Source organism: Cupressus sempervirens, chromosome 5 (assembly GCF_028749045.1).
Source record: "Cupressus sempervirens isolate cs-2001-9-10 chromosome 5, ASM2874904v1, whole genome shotgun sequence".
NCBI classification, from domain to species: domain Eukaryota; kingdom Viridiplantae; phylum Streptophyta; class Pinopsida; order Cupressales; family Cupressaceae; genus Cupressus; species Cupressus sempervirens.
In genome coordinates this window covers 1012851872-1012872618 of record NC_143122.1, presented here as the reverse complement: position 1 = coordinate 1012872618, position 20747 = coordinate 1012851872, and the positions used below count along the sequence as shown (strand labels likewise).

Here is a 20747-nt window from a genome sequence, read left to right as displayed (position 1 = left end):
CCAATCCCTCAAGATTATCTAACACATCATTAGGAATATGAAAATTATGTTTAGACACTTTACTATCATCCTGACATGTTTGTTCAGTAGTTGGTATTTCTATGTCTACATTCATGCAATTTTTATTTTCAAACACTTTACTATTTTCACTGTTATTTGGGATTTGAATATCATTTTCAAATTTTCTTTTTATTTCTTTCAGGGCAGGCATTTCAATTGGAGTATTTTGTGCATGATCGTTTAACAATTGCTTCTCATGAAGAAAATCTAAATCATTTAAATCATAACTTTCTTCTAAAAAATCACCAATTTCATCACAAGAGAAAATTCGAGGGTTTGGAGACACACCTATATTGAATGCATGATTAGAATGTGCACCTACATTTTCTTGTATTGGGTTCTCTTCTTTGACCTCTTCATCCATCGTGGTATCCTCAATGTCTTTCTCCTTTGAAACATTGTTCAAGTGTCTAATTCTCTGTCTTCTCTCTTGTTGACATCGTGCTTCATTCTCTTTATTTTCTACAATCTCCTCATTTGTCAGAACTTTTTCTTTCTTCTCTCTTCGTTGTTTTGATCCCATGTTTGCACCAATTTTGAATTTGAATCAGTAGCTTGCAAATTGTATAAGAGGAGAAGAAAATAGAATGAGCATGATAGAATTTATTGTTGCAGATCAAAACTGTTAGTCAATCATTTCAATCATTGAAACACGATCTATGGGGTAGCTTTTGGGGCCCAATGGGTACATTAGAAATGGGTACCTAATTGCTTATAGATTGGGCACCCGATTGTTTAAAAATTGGGTACCAGTTTATAAATCGAGTACCAAATTTTAAAAAGAATCTGGTGCCCGATTTGTAAGCAATCAGGTACAACGGTTGAAAGCAATCGGGCACCCAATTCTTGACACATGAGAGGGAATTTGGTACGGCTCCTGACTTTTGCATGGTGTTTTGCCTTGGGGAAAGGCATGTCATAGGCTTGGTCCAACAAGCCATGCCTTTATGATCTTTTCTTTTTCAAAGGCATTTAATCGACAATTTTTGGTATTGTCGTAATCTTTTTATAGTCATTCCCATTGAATTTTTTGATGAGACAAAAACCCATTATAGGTATTAATGTTTTGATTTCAAAAATGTAAATTTTATAGTGTTATTAGTTTACTTTCTATTTTTCCATTATTTATTAATCAAAACTATCTCCTAAATGTTGAAAAGTGACATTCACTAAAATTTTAATAACTTTTTTATTTTATACTTTTTCTTAAATTAATTTATATGTCACCAATCTACATACAATTGTTTTGATGTTAAAATTATTTTTTGGAAAAAGTGAGATTTTGATCAAATTATGTGGTCCATACATGAGAGGTTTTAAAATTTACCTTTTATAGCCAATTAATAATTAATAATAAAAAATTATTCAATAAAAAATTAAGAAAAAATATTGTCATCAATCTTAGGTGTATTAGGTAACTCCCTTTAAAAGGATTCATGAAAATTCATTTAGTTGTGTCAAATTATGGTGTCCGTACACGAGCGTGGTATGGTCCTGAAACAAGCATTTTGAAAAAGTGGTTTTCAAAGATCCATACCAAAAAAATAATCTATCATATGGGTACACAAATAAATTACATATTCAAAAACTAGATTCCGAACACTAAAAATTTTATTTTTGGAGTTTTTTAATATTTAATCTGTAAATACCTCAAATTTTGACATCAATTGACAAAAAATTTCAAAAATAGGAAAAACACTTCCACTTTTTGGCCAAAAGTGAGACCCAACTTCTTGCACTAACCCAATATAAATGTAATGAAGATGATACCAAAATTAAAACAAAGTATTCCAATATCCTAGAGATATCATTTACCACCAATGTCCATCCATCAAATGAATTTCAATGAACTTACCTAATTTTTCATCCTATATGTAATAAGTAGCTCCTTAGATTGGGGAGTGCCAAAATTCAAACCTAAATTCATAGAAAGGGGACAAGTTTGACCCGTAGGCCTTGAAACATTGAAAATGAATCTAACATTCTTAGATAACGGATTCAAAATTTGATGAGTCAATTAGATCAGGCTATCTTACAAATCATGGGCAATATGTACAATAGTTTGAGCCTTCTTTAGGTTTAGATTGAGTTTACTATTGTATCTGCACACTAGATCTCTTTTTCAAAAATAGAGTAGTTTACTAATATTTTTTTCAAAAATGGGTTTGCTCAACCTTGTTGATGATGTTTTTAACTTTTAGGTGGAAAATTTTATTATTGCACTCTAAATGTTAGCCAGTAGAGAGGACAAGGAAGCATCAATATTTTATTCTTGACAACTATGGATAGAAGGCTGGAAGAATGATAATATCATCTGTCATCATTTAATCACCTTTATTTTTCCTTTTAGTTTGGGAAATTATGTTTAAGCTTTCTATAATACAATAATAATCCATCATGTATATCAACATGCAAAGCTTCACCTAAATGTTTAATGTTGGATCCCATTAATCTCCAAAAAACTACTATCATTCTCAAACTGTTAAAAAGTAAACATTAGCTATACTTAGTATTGTATGATATCCATCTTTATGCATTGAGAATGTGTCCCATAGGTTTAGAATTTTCAAAACCTGATCAACCTTAACTACATGTATTCATATGTATAGTTCAATACATTAAATTAAATCTATTCATATCATATATAATATATTGATTTAAATCTACATTTAAACATACTAATTTAAAACTAAGTTTCCATATCCAAATCTGAAACAATGACTAATGTTCTATTTGATTCTAAGAATAAATAGTCACATAAAAATATGTATACATAATGAGTAAAATATAACTTAATCCATGAGTAGACAGCCACATATAGCAAATTTTAATGGAAGACAATAAATATAAAAAAATAACTTCTATCCTAGTTAAATGAAGTAGATTTTCAAACACAAAAGTAACTAAAACCTTAATGTAAAATAGAGCACCGATCCAAAAAAAATTCATAAAGCCATGGTAAAAAGAAAGAAGCATGGCAGTTTCTAGGCGCAACTTTTCAAGAAGAAAAGAAATCAAAGAAAATGGACACTCCAATGCAGAAAAAAAAAGCGATCCAAGCTTGGAGAAGGTGCATTTTTAAAGGAGTAGAACAATCAGTTAAAAAGTGCCTATACTAAACAATGTCTAAACTCAAGAAAATGGTATAGCTATTAATGAGAAAGAATAGTAAGGAAAGAAGAAACCTTTGTTAAGTTTGAAGATAGCAATATTACATGAAGAAGGGAGTTTTAAAAAAAAAATCTAATGCCCTACAAAGTGGTGTAGTCACTCAAAAGAAAGGAAGCCCAAGACAAAAGCAAAAAGAACACCTTGTATGGCTTGGAAATCTAGCTTACCAAGGTGTTGGTTTTTGGTCAACAACAACAATCTAAAACCATGTGTTTCCCAAGGAAAGACACATCATATTCTATAGAATTATGTTATTTACCCAAGGAAAAGAGCACCATATGCTGTAGAAAATGCACAGCTAAGGATACAAAAGAAAACCAAAAGTTTGACTATCAAACATGGCCATTGTTGAGGTATGTAAAGCTTATACTAGAGGAATAAAAAATGCAAATTTAAGTGGAAGATAAAACACAGATTAGAAACCATGACACATGGAAAGTGTGGGCAAGTAGAGGAAGCAAGGGATAGGAGATTTAGTGTGGACCAGAAGGCAAGATTTAGCTAAAATTGTAGTTACATACATTTCCACCATATGGTTGCAATCACGAAACACAAGAAGTCAAGATCGTTCAACTATGTCAATACTCACATAGAAAACTTGCAATTAGAGACCAAAATCTATAACAAATGTAAACCCTAGTAAACCCAAAATGTAACCATACCCATTTGCAAAGCAACACAACAATCTTGAGAAACTAGAGATAAAATGGAGAGCAAAATGACAATATGTTTTGGCAAACCAAAAGTGAGCGCCAAAAAAAAATGTCTGGTGGACATGAAAAAAAGTTTCTTTTTCTTTAATTTGAAATGCTTGTTTTTCCAAAATTGGAATTAAAATAGGTATTTGAGCAATACCAACTATTTGGAAGGAAGACCGAATCCTCAAATTGGAGGATAAATGAGGATACAAATTTCTAATTTTCTCATATTCCAGTTCTCATTTTGTCGACCCAAACAATTGATTACGATTTGTTTAGAATTTGCAATTCTAATTCTTGTTGATAACCATGAACCAAATGGGCCCTCAGGGATATAATAACCTCTTTTTTCCAAGTTGTCTAGAGTAAGGATTTTATCTTGAAGCATCAACTAGAAGAAAATGTTACCTTTAGGGGTAAGGTCAAGCAGCCATGCCTTAGCCCAAAGAGGTTTCTCCTTCAAGCTCCAAAGGGAGCTATACCATGAGGCCACTAAGTAGGATCCACTTGGATTACCCTCCCATATCAATTCATCCTTGTTATTATTCAAAATCATAGAGTTCAACATCACCATTATCAACTTAAGATCATTCAATATCAAAGACATGTCTTTCAATCCCTAATCCATTATATAGTCTCTTACTTCCATTCTGAACATCCATATACACATATTGGCCTAGTTATCATATGTGGGGTTATTAATGAGAGGGCCTTGAATCAGCAAATTATCATCCTAGTAGAGGATGTTCTCTCCATTTCTCACTTTCCATTTGGTCTTAGAATTAGCTAGGGTTCTTGCCCTTAAGATCTTGTCCCATATAATCGAGCTAGTTGGGATGTTAGAATCATTGAGAAAATATTTTAGAGAAGTATCTTAATATACTTATCCACCAAAATATCTCTCCATTCTCTAGTTCTATTAAATATATGCCAAACCTTCTTAGCTTGGAGAGCACTATTGAGATGCCTAAGTTTTCTAATTCCTAGGCCTCCATAACACTTGGGTAGGAAAACATTATCCCTAGCTAGTAGGAGGTATCTTTTATGTTCCTCCAATCCAAATCATAGAAAATCTCTTTGTATCTTTTCCATTTTCTCAGCATATTTGATCAGGATCCCAAAGAGACTCAAGGCATACATTGGAAGATCCTAAAGAGTGGACTTCACTAGAAGACATTTACCAACTTGGCTAAGAGTGGTTCCTTTCCAACTTGCTAGCTTCTTGTTGAACCCATCAATAAGGTTGTTTGCAACTTAGTCCCCAACAAAAGTCCAAGATAGCTCGTAGGCAGGCTTCCAACCCCACAACCAAGAATACGTGCCATCTTCCTTTATCTGTCTACAAGGGTATTGATAAAGAATACTAAGATTTTTACCCAATTAATAAGCTGGCCTATTCCCCTAGTATACATATCTAGTAAGCTCTTCATTGATTTGGCCTCCAAAACTGAAGCTTCTGCTCCCATTATAATGTCATCCACAAATTGTTGGTGAGTGAAAGATACATGCGCTAAAGAAGGATTGATTCCTTTCAAGGATGCTTCCTATTTTTTCTTTAAATAAATCTACTAATACACTTTTCCATGATGATGAAGAGGATGGGAGATAAGGGGATCTCCCTACCTTAAGCCTCTCAATAGTTTGAAGAAATCAGATGGAGCCCCATTAATAATGATAGCAAGCAAAGAGGTAGAAACAAGTTGGGAAATGAGTTTGAAAACCTGATGGTCAAAACCAAAAGATTGGAGAACTATTCCGAGGAAGGTCCAATCCACCTAGTCATAGGCTTTAGAGAGATCCAACTTGAGGAGAAGATTCTCCCTCTTCCCAGCCTCCAGAGAATGAATGACTTCATGAACCAACATTATAGAATCTAGGATCTGTCTGCCAAGAATGAAGCCCATCTGCTACAAAGAAATTATCAATGGAAGGACCTTGAGAATTTTGGTTGTTAGAACTTTTGAGATGATCTTGTAGAATGAATTGCAGAGAATAATGGGCATAAATTGGTCCATAGTATCCACCCCAGGGGTTTTGGGGATAAGAACCAGAAAGGTAGAGTTGAGATCTTTCATAGGATTCTTGGACCCAAATAATTTCTACACCACCTTGACAACATCCACCTTAACCACCTCCCAATAAACATGGAAGAAGAAAGTTGGAAAACCATCTAGCCCTAGGGCTTTATCAGCAAGGAGAGAAAACAAATTTGGTTTCACTTCCAGACAATTTGGTATGCATCATTTTATTATGGTGAGGCTAAATCATTTGGGGTAGAGATGAAACAATATCCTTCTAGTCTAGATAACATAGGGTCCCAAGAAAGGAGAGAAGAGAAAAACTTAATAGCCTTAGCAAAAATGTCATTGTCATCAATCAAAGGGATTGGCCCTTCTTGATACTTGTAATCTAGTTCTTTTCTCTGCCCTTAAGCATGGAGAGGTGGAAAAACTTGGTATTTTGATCTCCCTCTTTGAGCAAGTCAATTCTAGATCTTTATTTCTAGAAGCTCTCTTCTCTACTAATGATGTTATGGAGGTCAAAGAGAATATTCATCTTTGTGTTGTTGTTGTGTTCATTATATCCTTCCTATTGAATTATGTCTTGAATGGTATGAAGTTTATTAGACACCTCCTCCTTACCTTGGAGGATATGTCCAAAATCTGACTTGTTCTAGATTTTGATATTGCATTTTATATTTTTACATTTCTTGGAAACCCTGAACATAGTAGTCCCTTCCACCTCAATGTTCCACCAAGAGAAGATCCTAGATAACAAGTCCAAATCAAAGATCCACATCTTTTCAAAATGAAAAGGAAAGTTCCATTGTGCAGCGAGGGGGGCTATCGAAAGGGAAATAAGGGATTAATCAGACCCAAATCTAGGGAGAAGGGAGAGCTTGCAAGAGAAGGGGTTCACCTAGTCAGTGAAATGAGGGCCCTATCAAGGTAGTCTTAGATACATTCACTCCCTATACACCTATTGGAAAATTCCATCTTGGTAAATAGGTCTAGGGCCAAACACCCAAATTTTTTCTCATCAAAAAAGGGTGTATTGAAATCTCCCATTATTATGGCTTTATTAAGGTTGAAATTCTAAATGAGAGAATAAATATTGGACCAATAAGCCTTCTTCTCCCTCTTAGAGTTAGAAGCGTACACATTCAAAAGAAACTAGGAATCTTTACTTACTATTAATGTGCAATACTTTACATATAAACAATGAATTACCTTGATTATGAATGGTGCCAAATAGGAAATGCTTACTATTGAAGAGTGTGAGTAGCTCTCTAGATGCTTTCTCTAAATTGGTGGCCTCTCCACCCATGTCGTTACTAAAGGAAATCTTACCCACTAGATCCTTCTTCATTTTAGTTTCTTGGATCAACATAAAATTAGGTCTATGACGTCTAATCATATTCCTTACTACCTCATGTTTATTGGCTTTGTTTGGCCCCCTTATATTTCAAGATATTATCTTCATTTCTTTTTAATAGAGCATACCTCCTTGATGGTCCTTTGGCTCCCATCAACCAAATTCCTTCTAGCCTCCTCTTGAATGGTTTGGCTTAAACTCTTTATGCCTAGTGTCTTAAGTTTAACTCCAACATCGACTTTCACTTAGCTTTTGGTTGCTACTGGTGATATTGGGGAAGGGTCTCTACTTTTCTTCTTTTTGACCATGGTCCAAGTCCCGTTATTGTCATCTGAGTAGTTCTCGAGCCATATCTCCATTCTTGAAATCTATCTAGGGGAAGAATTTCTAACCAATTCCAAAATCCTAGTTCCCAAACTAGGGGAAGTTGAATCATCCCTAAGAGCTAAAGAGGGAGCCTCCTTGGCTCCCTAAAGAACTTGTGTTTGCAACACAATCGACACACCAATCTCCAAGCTCCATCTATTGCTCTTTGATTCTCCCCTATCCCCTTTCGGGAAGAACTCCTACGAAATTCTTCAAGGGAAGTATCACAATGACCCCTTTCCCCTTCAAGAGGTGGCATGATAGTCTCCTTATTGGGCCCTCTTTCTCCACTAATTGGTGCTCCCTCCATCGCTTTGATCTGGGGATCAGCTAAAGCTCAGACTTTTGCTTCTTTTATAGGGATTTCCATAATCACCTCTTAATTCTCAAAATAACTAATCTCAGGAACCTTGTTGTTCTTTTGTTTCCAAATCTTGATCCCTTCCTGTTGAGCTCCAGATTTAGGAGATTTTTTTTCCTATTCTTTTCCTCCTTAGACTTCAGGCATTGATTGGCCTTATGGCTAGTTTTCAAACAATAAAAGTAGGAAAAAGGCACACTCTCATAGACCAACTTCTAAACATGTATTCCAAGATTAGAATGGAAGCTCACTACCTCTAGCATATCCACCCCCTCCCCAACTCAAATATAGAAATGAACATAGGTTAATCTTCTTCTAGAAGTTGTTATCAGGTCGATGGAGAGAAGCTCTCCAAAGGAACTGGCCACTCCCATGAAGACATCCTCATTCCAAAATTCTAGTGGAAGCTCTAGAAGTCTTACCCAAATTGGAGCTTACACAAAAAAGAATCATTCAGGTCTAGCTTTGATGTCCACTTTTAAAGGACCAAATTTGAGTGGCCAATAACCCAAGGCCCCTAATACAAGATGTTTAAGAGGTCCTTGTAGCAAGAAAATTCAAAAGAAAGAAATCCTTCGGCCATCACAGTGATAGTGACTAGACCTTTTAGGTTCCATTTCTTCTTTAAGAAAGATCTAAAAATGTCTATATTTGGCCCTTTCCCAATGAGCTTACCCACTAGGATAGAAGCCATAGAAGCAATGATGTGGTCAACAAGCTCATCCAGAATAGAAATTGCACAAGTTCCTTTTTCAGACCTAGGGAGCACTTTAACAACTAGAAAAGAAGACTTACCAGTTGGTTTTACTCCAAATAGAGAAGACCATTTGGCGGTCTATGCCCTAGGAAGACCCACCTTAGGGACTAGAGGAGACTTATGGGGAGCCTTAAAAAGGGCACATGGGTCCCCATCTCCATTCTCTATCGATTCTCCAATCTTTGAATTCCCCTAACATTCTCCATCCCCTCCCTTCGAACTATGACCCAGGCCATGATTCTGATCCAAACCAACTAGAGGAATCTTGCCCAAAACAGGATTCAAATTTTGAAAAGCCACTTCTCCCTCCACTTCCACTCACCATGTTACAGGTTTATTGTTTCTATTCAACAAAACTTTGGAGGAAAAGTCTAGTCCTATACCCCAAGCCAGTGGAGCAGGTGCTTAGCATGAAAGTCTGATAAGAGAAACTAGCCTACAACCCTTCTCTAGTACGAAGGGGAGTCAAACTTGTGACCTCAAGGAAGTAGACCTCAAGACATAGACCAACTCACCTATAAGTGGTGGCTCTGTCGATTATATTTGTTACTCATGATGAGGACGTGATCAATGATGAGTTTAAAAGGGACCACTAACTCTTGATATTTATATTGAATAATTATCTTTTTGAGCTATTGACACTTGGAATGAGATAAAAAGTATTATTAGTGTATGTGTATAAGTATGGTAGGACATGGATATGAAGTGCCTACTAGTGGGGTCAAATCCATGTGATGCCAAGGTATGATAAGTAAGCATATGTATGTGTATGATATCATGAGATTTTAAGGTAATATGTTACTTAATTTTGAGAATCATTTAGATAAGAAGTATTTGATTTGATATTTAATTGGGAAATCAGTTTGATTTATGATATATGATGGACTGACATTGTTCCTATAATGCAACAAAGGGAATGACACATCACTAGAAAGGGGGAATATTGTCAGAGAGAGGTGATTCTAACCTTATAAAATTGAAGGATGGTAATGGAATTCACATGCTCACCTAATTTTTTTTTTTAAATATACGTGTTTACATCAAGTGCATGTTTAATTTGTTTAACCATGTTACTTCAATATGTGTTAGTATTTTCTTAAGAACTTGTGTGTTCATTTTATTTAGATAACAACTTGTGACTTTAGTATAGCAGATGAATGATAATATTATTGATGATGGTAGAATTTGAAAGTGAGTACATGCACTATTTTAAATTAAAATCGAGGCTATATTTATAATCTTGTTAATCTTTCTTCTTGAGTCTCGGTGGTTGTAATTTCAATTTCTTAAATACCTCTACATCGAGATGATGATTTTATAATCGGGGGAGATGTCATAACCTACTTCTTTTTAGCTAAGTAAATTTCTTTTCTTATTGCCATTTGGAATTATTTCAAATATCTTTATCTTTATTAAACTAAAATAGAATCATTCTATTATTTTTTCTATTAAGAGTAAAATTTCCCAATGACTTAACAAGTGTTTTGAAGTTCGTTTAAATACTAACTAAGTAGTGAATAGTATTCACCAAGCATTTTTTTAGTTGGTTATTGTAACTAACTCAAGATTTTCTTTAATGATGGGAAAAAAAACCTGCACAAGACATATAGGGATTAATTTTTCTTCTAGGGGTTTTGCCTATGAGGTAGAATAGATGGTGCCTCTGTGTGTGTGTGTGTGTGTGTATATATGTATATGTATATGTATATGTATATGTATATGTATATGTATATATATATATATATATATATATATATATATATATGTATACATATGTATATACGTATACATATGTATACATATGTATATACGTATACATATGTATACATATGTATATACATATGTATGTACATACGTATGTACATACATATATGTGTGTATATATATATATGTATATATATGTATATATATATGTACATATGTACATATATATATACATATAGATATATGTATATATATATGTACACACACACACACACACACATATATATATATATAGATATATGTACATATATATGTACATATATATATACATATATATATATATATGTACATATATTCCTTGGGATTAAAAAAATATTACTTTTGTTGCCTAATATGCACTTTGTGTAATTGTCTTGTAAAAAGATTTTCAAGATGTGTTGGACTTAAGATGTTTTGATTTTGAGTAGGAGTTGTATTGGATATATGCTTTGGTGATGAAATGATTTAATGTGTAATTAATAATGTCTTAAACCGGTTATATATATATATATATATATATATATATATATATATATATATATATATATATATATATTCCTTGGGATTAAAAAAAAATTACTTTTGTTGCCTAATATGCACTTTGTGTAATTGTCTTGTAAAAAGAGTTTCAAGATGTGTTGGACTTCTTGAGAGTTTTTGATTTTGAGTAGGAGTTGTATTGGATATATGCTTTGATGATGAAATGATTTAATGTGTATTTGATAATGTCTTAAACCGGTTGAGTCATGGTTGTATATGACACATTTTGATGATGCTACATACCAAATTGCTTATGATTCCTATCCTACACGTCTCACATGCATATTTGAGAGTTATGATTTGAATTAGAAACATGAATGATAAATTTCTTTGATTATGATATGATGGACCTAATTATGCTATTTTGTGAATGTCTAAGTGGCTGTGAGTAGTGTTAGAAAATGGCTTCTTCTAAACATGTGATTCCATTACCACTCTCGGTTTTACCTATTTAGACTTCCTCGATGTTGGGTTGGGGATCTTTCATATCAGGAAAGATTCTAGGCAAGCTTAATAGCTTCGTGGTAGGGTAGTAAAACACTCCTACAATATTCTTGCCCTTGTGTTCTTAGATAGGTTCTAGAGCTTCTACAAAAATGGTTGACATAATTGGTACGTCTTGGTATGCTTGTAATAGAAATATGGTTTGTTTTAGATTTGAGCATATATGTGTATGTATCATTTTTGTTAAATTTAATTATAGTTAATCAACTAATGTTGACTATTCAATATTCAAATTTCGCATTTTATGGAGATTGTTGATTTGGCATTGGTTTTGCAAGGGTAGACTTTAAAAAATGAAATCCTCAATGCATTCAATGAGGGAATTTGAAGCTTCTCTAGGATATGAGATGGTAATCCAAAGCCTCATTACAACACATGAAGGCACTACACCATGCTAAGAAATTGGTCTAACTATCTCTTGTGATGAGTTTGGTATTTCAACTATGTGAAGTTTTGAATATTGACATAGTGAGAATGACATGTCATGGTAATTGTTTGATAGAATATGCCACATCAAGTTTGCAGATGTATGTTTCAAAGAAATTGATGAGATAGTTTGAAGTTTTAGGGTTTGTTTGCTTCCGGGAATAAGAATATGGGAATATGAATATGTATTCAGGAATTGGTATTCTAGAATAGAAAATAAGAATATGTATTCAGGAATTGGTATTCTAGAATAAAAAATAAGAATACGTATGAACCTATTCTTGTTTGCTTCCATCAGAGTTTGATGGGAAATTCACGTATTTTTTCTAAAATAAATAAAATTGGAATAGGAATACATATTCCACCTATTTAGGTGGAATTGTAAAAGCTCATTTTTGGCCCAAAATTGGTATACGTATTCCTATTCACAATTCCAATTTGGTGCACCTAAACAAAGAATTTAAAATTTTAAGAATTCATATATTCCTATTCTACTTGTATTCTCACTGCCAAATGGACCCTTAGAGAGTATACTCAATGATCTATGTCTCATCTCCAACTCGGGCATAGATGAGACTGTGCTCTATCAATTTTTACTTGCAGTCCTCCACCGTGCAATGCAAACATAGCCACAAATATGGTAAATTGAAGAGAGGTTGGTGAAGCAATTTGATGTCTTGGAGGAGCATGCACAATGGTCTACACTCATCTCCTAGGTTATGGTCCAGTTTATGGTACCCTTAAACATCACACACTAACGAAGAAATTAAGTTCGAAAAAATAAGTCAACTTTGACTATTTAACACTTATAGTCTAAGAATCAATTCTTAGTGTATGATGTTTAAGCTGTCCAGTTTATAAAGCATAGATTGATGGAAGAATTCATAAGCACAGGTTTGTGAGAACTCAGTGATCCTTGTCCACAGTGAATCCCACTAGGACAAAGAAAGTTGTAGATGTCGGTATTATAAGGTGAACGTTAACCGTGATCTATTTGACAGAAGGCGCCTAAGTGATGCTCACATCTCCCTTTCCTAGTGTGCTGATGATATTTTTTAAAACCAGCGCGAGTCATTGAGTGGCTGGATGTTTAGAAAATATAAAATGATTCACCAAACCATTAGCAGCATACCAATGGAAATAGCTTCTATGAGGACCACGATGGCAATATGGAGTATTGGTGATATATGGAGTCGCTGATAGAAGAATGTTAAATCTAAATGCCGCCAATTATTTGATGGAAATGTTCGAGCTTTGCAAGGAATGTCACGCAACTTATACAAAGTTTCTTAATGTGTTGTTGCATAGAGGATCCGTGCATGGAAAATGTATGACAAAATGTTTCAATAACAGTGGCTCTCATATTTTTACAATGGTGTCTCTCGGATACGCTTGTAATGCCTTTCAGAATAGGGAAATGTGATTGACTATGTTGATCTATTTTATCAAATTCTTATGTGGAGTGTGCCACGGAAATCATCAAGATTCAGATGGAAGTCCAGAGTGAGATATCAGTATACAATTAAGGCATAAAATAATATTGTAAGGATATGGCCATATAAAGGGGAATGTTAAAATTGAGAACAAAAGAATATGTTCAATTTGACTCTTCTTCAACATCCTAGATCAAATGGAGAAGATTCAATGATTACCATCAAGATCAAGCATTCAACGTTCTTTTCAAAATGTTTGTCTCTCAAATCACTCTGGTTAATTTCATCAAGGTTAATTAACCTCTTCCAAAATATGTGATTGGGAGGTAGTTATTAACCATATAGGAGTAGTTCTTAACCTCAGGTCTATATAGGAGATCATTTTTGACTTTGTAAAGGGACTTTTTGTACTTTAGAATTAGAGAACACTTATGTTGAGTTTTGCTAACAAAATTTTTTTAAAAAAGTGTGTACATATCTTTTTCTTGTAATCAGAAATTTCTTTAATGTTATTGGTGAAAGGAAATACAAGGAAATATATTTTGGGTTATGTTTCTACAAATCTAAAATGTTCAAGTGTTGATTGTTTTTTGTAATGGGTGTTTTCATAGTAATAACCTTTTTAGCACAACCTTCTATTTGCCTTCAACCAATCTGCAAGTATCACATGTAGGATCTCCTTTCATACTCTAATCTTCTTAAAAAATTCCAGCTCTCACAAACACGGCTCACAATCCATGATCTTTAGTTGCTCTAATAATATCTTGCCATAGATCTTTTCATACAGCTCTGCTACCAAATATAGAATCTGAAACACATGCAACAACAATCTAAAACAAAACCAAAAAATAGAGAAAATAGAGCACTGCAAGAACACAAAAGTACACACTTAAAAATTGATTTTTTATTGATCTCCAAATTGGATTACATATTGCCTACAATATGAGGTCATTACAGGCTACTATGAAACACTTTCTATTATGCAGATTTGATGATTAAATTGCAGATAACTAGATTGTCTAAGATTTAAATTTATGCATGATTAACTGAGGAAAATCTAATTGGGTGGTGGATATCATTTGCCCTTTTCTCAACATGCCCTATATATATACACACACACAATTGACATTGTAGTTAGTTAAAGCATGTAATCATCATTTGTTGCTCTCATTCATAACCTACTTTTTCTTTGTATTTATTGTTCGTAATTTAATTTATTTTTTAATTAGTTGCTTGATTACATTCACTTGACCCTTAGTTTATTGGTGAGTTGAATGATCAAAGATAAAATATTTATTGTTGTATTAAAATATTTTGATTTATATTTTTAAAAATAAATTAATTGAACTAACAAATGGCAGCAAGCTTGGATCTATGCAGACTTGGATCTATGTAGAGCCTCTGCATGTTAGTTCTTAATATTGATCTATTAAAATATGTGATAAATAAATGAAAAGAAAAAAGTTATCTTATATAAAATAGGATTAAATATTAATCTATTCAATCATAAAAATAAAACGTATATAATGTTCATTATATTAGCTTCCTTCATGCCAAACGGGTCTCTATTTGTACTAATTAGTTGTAGAAATAAAGGGCAATAAATACCACTAGTGATACTCATAATTTAGGCAATGATTGTACTTCAAGCAATAAAAGTGGTTTAATTTTTATATTGTACTATTGTCATTTGAATATACATTGAACTTTGGACTTATTAATCTCATTTTAAAACTATTATACATTAGGATTTATACATGAATACATATTGTAATTTTTTTTAATGAAAATATCAATAATTTGAAGTTTAACTAATAAAATTGAGTCTTTTTTAATCAACTGTTGCAATCATTCTCTAGTACATATTATTTGATCAATTCTTTCTATTAGTTTTACCATGCTTATGATATGCTTCACTATTTTAGGGTATGCTTTTAGAGTCTAATAAAAGACTACCAAATTAATTGAAAAACTAGAAAAGAAATACATCATATGTTGTGCATAGATAAATGTTGAAAGAATTTCAACATTTTAACTTTATTCTAATACTTGAATTTATTAAAACTTAATTTAATTTGCTGCAAAGGCCTATTACATTATTTTTGTCTAAATTTCACTTCTCCAACAAAATTCACTCATACCAAACAAATTTATTAGAATTTGAAGTTCCAGAAATAGGGGTAAAAATTTATTAAGACATAAAGGAACACAACAAGGAAAGCTCAACATGAAGCTTTGTCTAAGTAGCAAGTTCATCAAATTTTTGTAATATATCAAGGGGAAGCTTCCACTATCCATAATATTCTAGCCTAGAGCATGAACAAAAGCCCATTTGGCCAAACAATCAACAGGAACGTAAACAAACCTAATTAACTCAAGAGAGGTACAAAAGAGAGGAGTCTAATTAACAATAGTAGCTAGATGCCAACTAACATCCTTAGGCTCTTGCAAAGTAAGCAAGTTTAGCCTACTTGGGAGTCACACTCATAGATAATCTTGCACCATCCCTACAAACAACACTATTCAATAGAATATAAAATGGCCTGAGCCTCCATGAGATTGTTAGTATGGTAACCCTTATGCACTAAGAAAAAGAATTTAAGTTCACTAGAACTACAACAAGCCACTCCCCCAATACCAATACGACCTGGATTCTCTCGACAAGAACCATTAGTGTTAATTTTTAGAACTCCATGAGGAGGAGGAGTACAATGCCCCTCCCAATTCACCCATCCATTCCCCTATTACTAAGGTTGTTTGGGCACTCTTTCATACCACTAAGCTGCAACCCCATCTTGAAGATGAAAATTGAGGCGATTGCATATGGAAAGATCAGTCGGATCCATACCCCCATCAAGAACACACTTCACTTGAATAGTTTCCTAAAGAGAATGTGAGATCTTCCACCAAAGATGCATAACTCCAATTTGAACCTCTTGGAAGATTCGATGATTTCTCTCTAGCTAGATATGCCAAAGAATGAACGATGGGCCAACAATCCAAGAAGCAAATGGAGAGGAGAAGACTTGGAGGGAACACTGCCCAAGTGGGCCCAATACTCAGGCAAAGGGGAAGCATGCCTATAAGAGCAACCCCAAGCACTCCAACAAAGGTGCCATAACTAAGTAGAAAATAAGCAATGTAAGAATAGATGGGATACATACTTCTCTCCATTACCATACAAAGCACAATATGAGGGGCCTAAAATCCACATTTACAAAGATTATCCCGCATGCCTATAAGAGCAACCCCAAACGCTCCAACAAAGGTGCCATAACTAAGTAAAAAATAAGCAATGTAAGAATAGATGGGATACATACTTCTCCCTATTACCATACAAAACACAATATCAAGGGCCCTGAAATCCACGTTTACAAAGATTATCCCACGTAAGATAGTGGTTGTGAGCCACTAGCCACACAAAAAAATTGCACTTGGACCCAAAAAAAAATTCTAAACTTGCTCCACCAAGGGACCTCAGCACCCTAAACAATTTTCTAGCTTCTAGTTATCTCTTGATACCCAATAGTGACATAATATTTACCAGACAAGGTACCCCCCAAGCCAAAACATCTAGCCCTAGCAAAGGGGAACACTCCCTAGAGGCCAAAATCTAAGAAAGCTCCTGATGATCCACCTCTGTGCCTCCAAGAGGCCAATCAAAAGAGTGCTTCCATCTGTAACTAACAATAGGTCCCAATTGATAAAGAGTCTTGTAATGAGCCAATTTATTCCATCTAGCAGAATGAAAAGAATCATAGAGAGTCTAAAGATGAGGGTACATGGATAAAATGGAGGGGAATCCATCCCAAGCATCAGACCAAAACAAAGCCTCAGAGCTTCCCTTACATATCTAGAAATGGCCCTTCTTGACTAACAGAGCACCAATATGGCAAACCATAGAGCCATGACCTTCAAGAGGAAGTGAAGAAATAGAGCAAGGATTAGCACCTCTAAAATATTTATGAGTGATAATACGAGCTGAAAGTTGATGTTGTCCACATCACCATTGCCAATAAAGCTTAGCAACCAACGCTTGACTACTCAAGAGAGTTGATCAAAGACCAAGACCACCTTCCCTTTTAGGCCTGCAAACAGTCACCCAGCTAATCAAACTCTAATTTTATTAAAAATCTAAAATGTCAAAATGGAAAAAAGTTAAACATATCATTATTTCTGACTTTAGCTAAATTCAAATTTTCTAGACTATTAAGCTAAAAATAGTGTCCTACTAATAATCAAATTAATATAACCTAATCACATAAATTTTAAACAAAATCATATTCTTCTTATTTCTATTAATATAAGCCCATCTAAATAATTTCAATACCAATACATAAAAATACAAATATCTATAAATCTTAAAAAGTAAAAAAAATTAAGCATAGTTAAGCAAATGTATTATATATAGAATGTTTTAGCAATATAATAATATCAAGGAGTTAAATATAATTCTTCAAAGTACTAAAGTAAAAAGTGTCTATTTTAATAGTATCAAAATAGACAAAAGACAAAGGTACGTTGTTAAAGTCATAATAAATTGAAAACTAATACAGTTTCAACAGTGTAAATCCAGAAAGAGAAGCTGAGTACAATGAATCGTATTTCTATTTTAATTCCGTTCAAGAGCGATTGATATAAAAGATATATTGATTAGTGTTACTCTTGCAACAGTATTAATAAATGAAAAGAAACTACCCTTGTAAAACTGAAGATGTTGAATCTTAGTTTTTCTTGGAACCAGTTAAAATCAGATATTTAGCGAAATAGAATTGGTTTACAATCATGAAAGCAATATACGCAACAATAACAGCAGATTAATAATATCAGATTTCTCTAGGATTTAATCATTTCTTGATATTTTTAATCTATGCGTGAGGAAGAACAAATTTCAATAACAGAATGTCTTTAGAGAACTGTTGAGCTCATGGACGGAATGAAGATGAATAATCTACAAGAATAAGAAACTGGATGGAAAACCTTCAAAAATTCAGAAAACTTTTAACACGGCCATGGATCACAGCCACAAAGTTATGAGGATGATTGCTCACACTATGCGATCTATCCTCACAAATCTAAAAATACAGGAAGAAATTTATTAATATTTCTACTAGACAATCTTCCATTTGTAAAAACTGACAATTTAAAAAATACAATAGGAGTCAATTTTTTTAACTTATTCTTGATAAACTTCTACCTGGGAAACCTCACAGTTCTAAAAACCAGAAATGCAATTTTTTAAGTTCTTCCAGTGCTTGAAATTACAAAAGTCTTTCAATAAAAAATACTGTGGTCAAAATCCATGATACTATTAATTACATAGCCAACGCCAATTCTTTACAAAGGGGAAAAAATAGCTTCTATAGGAGAACAGTAAACTCACTACAGAGACAAGGCATCCTTGTTAATAATCTTCACTCTTTGTTCTTCAGTTTAATATATCCAAAATCAGATCAGAACTAATTAAGCTAAGGGAACTAAGGCGGAAGATGTAAGATTATTCCATGGGACGTAATCACTTGATCCATTATGTCCTCCCCATACATGTTGTAGATTAGATCGCCTTACATATGAATCCCTCATATCCTCAGCAGCCCTGAGAAGAAAGGAAAAGAGCCTGTGAGCCAAAAGAGAAAACTGCCTGAGCATCAATGGTATGTTTCTGGTGGAGGAAGGGAAGTATTCAGCTGAACAATACAAGGCGTCTAGAATACCCATCTTCTTCAACAATATCTTTAAATCCTTTTGATCTTTATCTCTTTTTCTACATATATAGAGGTTATGTCAAAATAATTCTTTTTAAATACCAAACTTATCAGTCAAACAGCCCATAGTAATTTCACCTACTGAAAAACATAAGCAAAATTATCCATGGTAATTACATGTTCTCATATTCCATGTATTCTGAAAAGACATCAGAATAAATTATTGGTTATTGTGTTGAATAATGTTTAAGTAACCAGTACAAGATTTTCTTAAGGAAGGGCAGGAGTTGACTGTTAGGAGCTGTCTAAGGAGGAATGGTTGAGATTTTTAATTTTCTACCTTCCTAGGTCGGGTATCCATCATTCTCAAATTACTCGCATTTCTACACGCTATGTCCCACGCACTGACTGGCACCAGTGAGTTTCAGAATACGCGGAGATAGATTACCAGTTTAGGATAACTTCCTAAAGAAAATATGGACATGTTTGGAGTGAAGGACAGATTTAAAAATATCCTTCACAACTCCTTATGTTTGCATGTGACGATCTTTTATTATTATAATATGTTTTATTTATTTTGATAGAGTAACAAAACTATAATTTCTATTATTGACTTATTTATATAGGTTTTCCACTTCTTGCCACAGAATATAAATGGGTAAAATTGAAATGATGAAAATCAATTATATTTAATAATTGATGTTATGTTTAACAATTTAATTCTATTATTGGTTTGTTATATAGATTGATTTATTAAATTTATATAGTAGTATATTAATGAGTGAGATATTGAATTGATATATGATTTTTTTTTTTATATAGGATGACTTCATTATGAGATTTTCTTTTATTTAATTTATATTTTATCCTAAATGTACTCAAATGAAATTTGTCTTATTGAAACAAACTTTTTCTTACTACATAGTGTATACACACCTCTATTGTTTCTCCCATTCAAGATTGAGTCTATATGTATATTATTCTTACCTAATTAACCCAACAATTCTTCTCCATAGCCTCCTAGAGCAACATATGGAGATATAATTTTAAATTATTATATTTTTAACAACCCTCATATCTTCATGTGGTTCCACTCTCTATGACATAACACCTAAGTAAAACATTAGTATAATTACTATATCTATGCCAAATGCATGTCTAAATATTCTACACATCAAGCCATAACAAACTGATGTTCAATCCTTATAAATGATGTGTCATGTTCCATCTTAACATATTCATGAGTGAGATATTGAATTGATATATGATTTTTTTTATACATGATGACCTTATTATGAGCTTTTCTTTTATTTAATTTATATATTTTTCTAAATGTACTTAAATCAAATTTGTCTTATTAAAAAAAACTTTTACTTACTACATAGTGTACATGCACCTCTATCATTTCTCCCATTCAAGACTGAGCTTGTATGTATATTATTCTTACCTAATTAACTGACCAATTCTTCTTCATAAGCTCCTAGAGCTAAATGTATGGAGATATAATTTTAAATTGATATATTTTTAGCAACCCTTCTATCTTCACATGGCTCCACTCTCTATGATATAATAAACTAGTATAGATATCTTAAATAAATCTATCTAAAG

At 33.1% G+C, this 20747-nt stretch overlaps 1 long non-coding RNA gene across 1 annotated transcript; it reads right to left on the bottom strand.

Annotated features, from left to right (window-relative positions):
• Window positions 1-15600: 15600 nt before the first annotated feature.
• On the bottom strand, window positions 15601-19137 carry LOC149559364 (uncharacterized). The gene is made up of 2 exons (XR_016365144.1): window positions 18818-19137; window positions 15601-17522 (listed from the first exon to the last, which is right to left on the bottom strand). It is a non-coding gene; the product is annotated as an uncharacterized LOC149559364 (long non-coding RNA).
• Between the last annotated feature and the right edge of the window lie 1610 nt (window positions 19138-20747).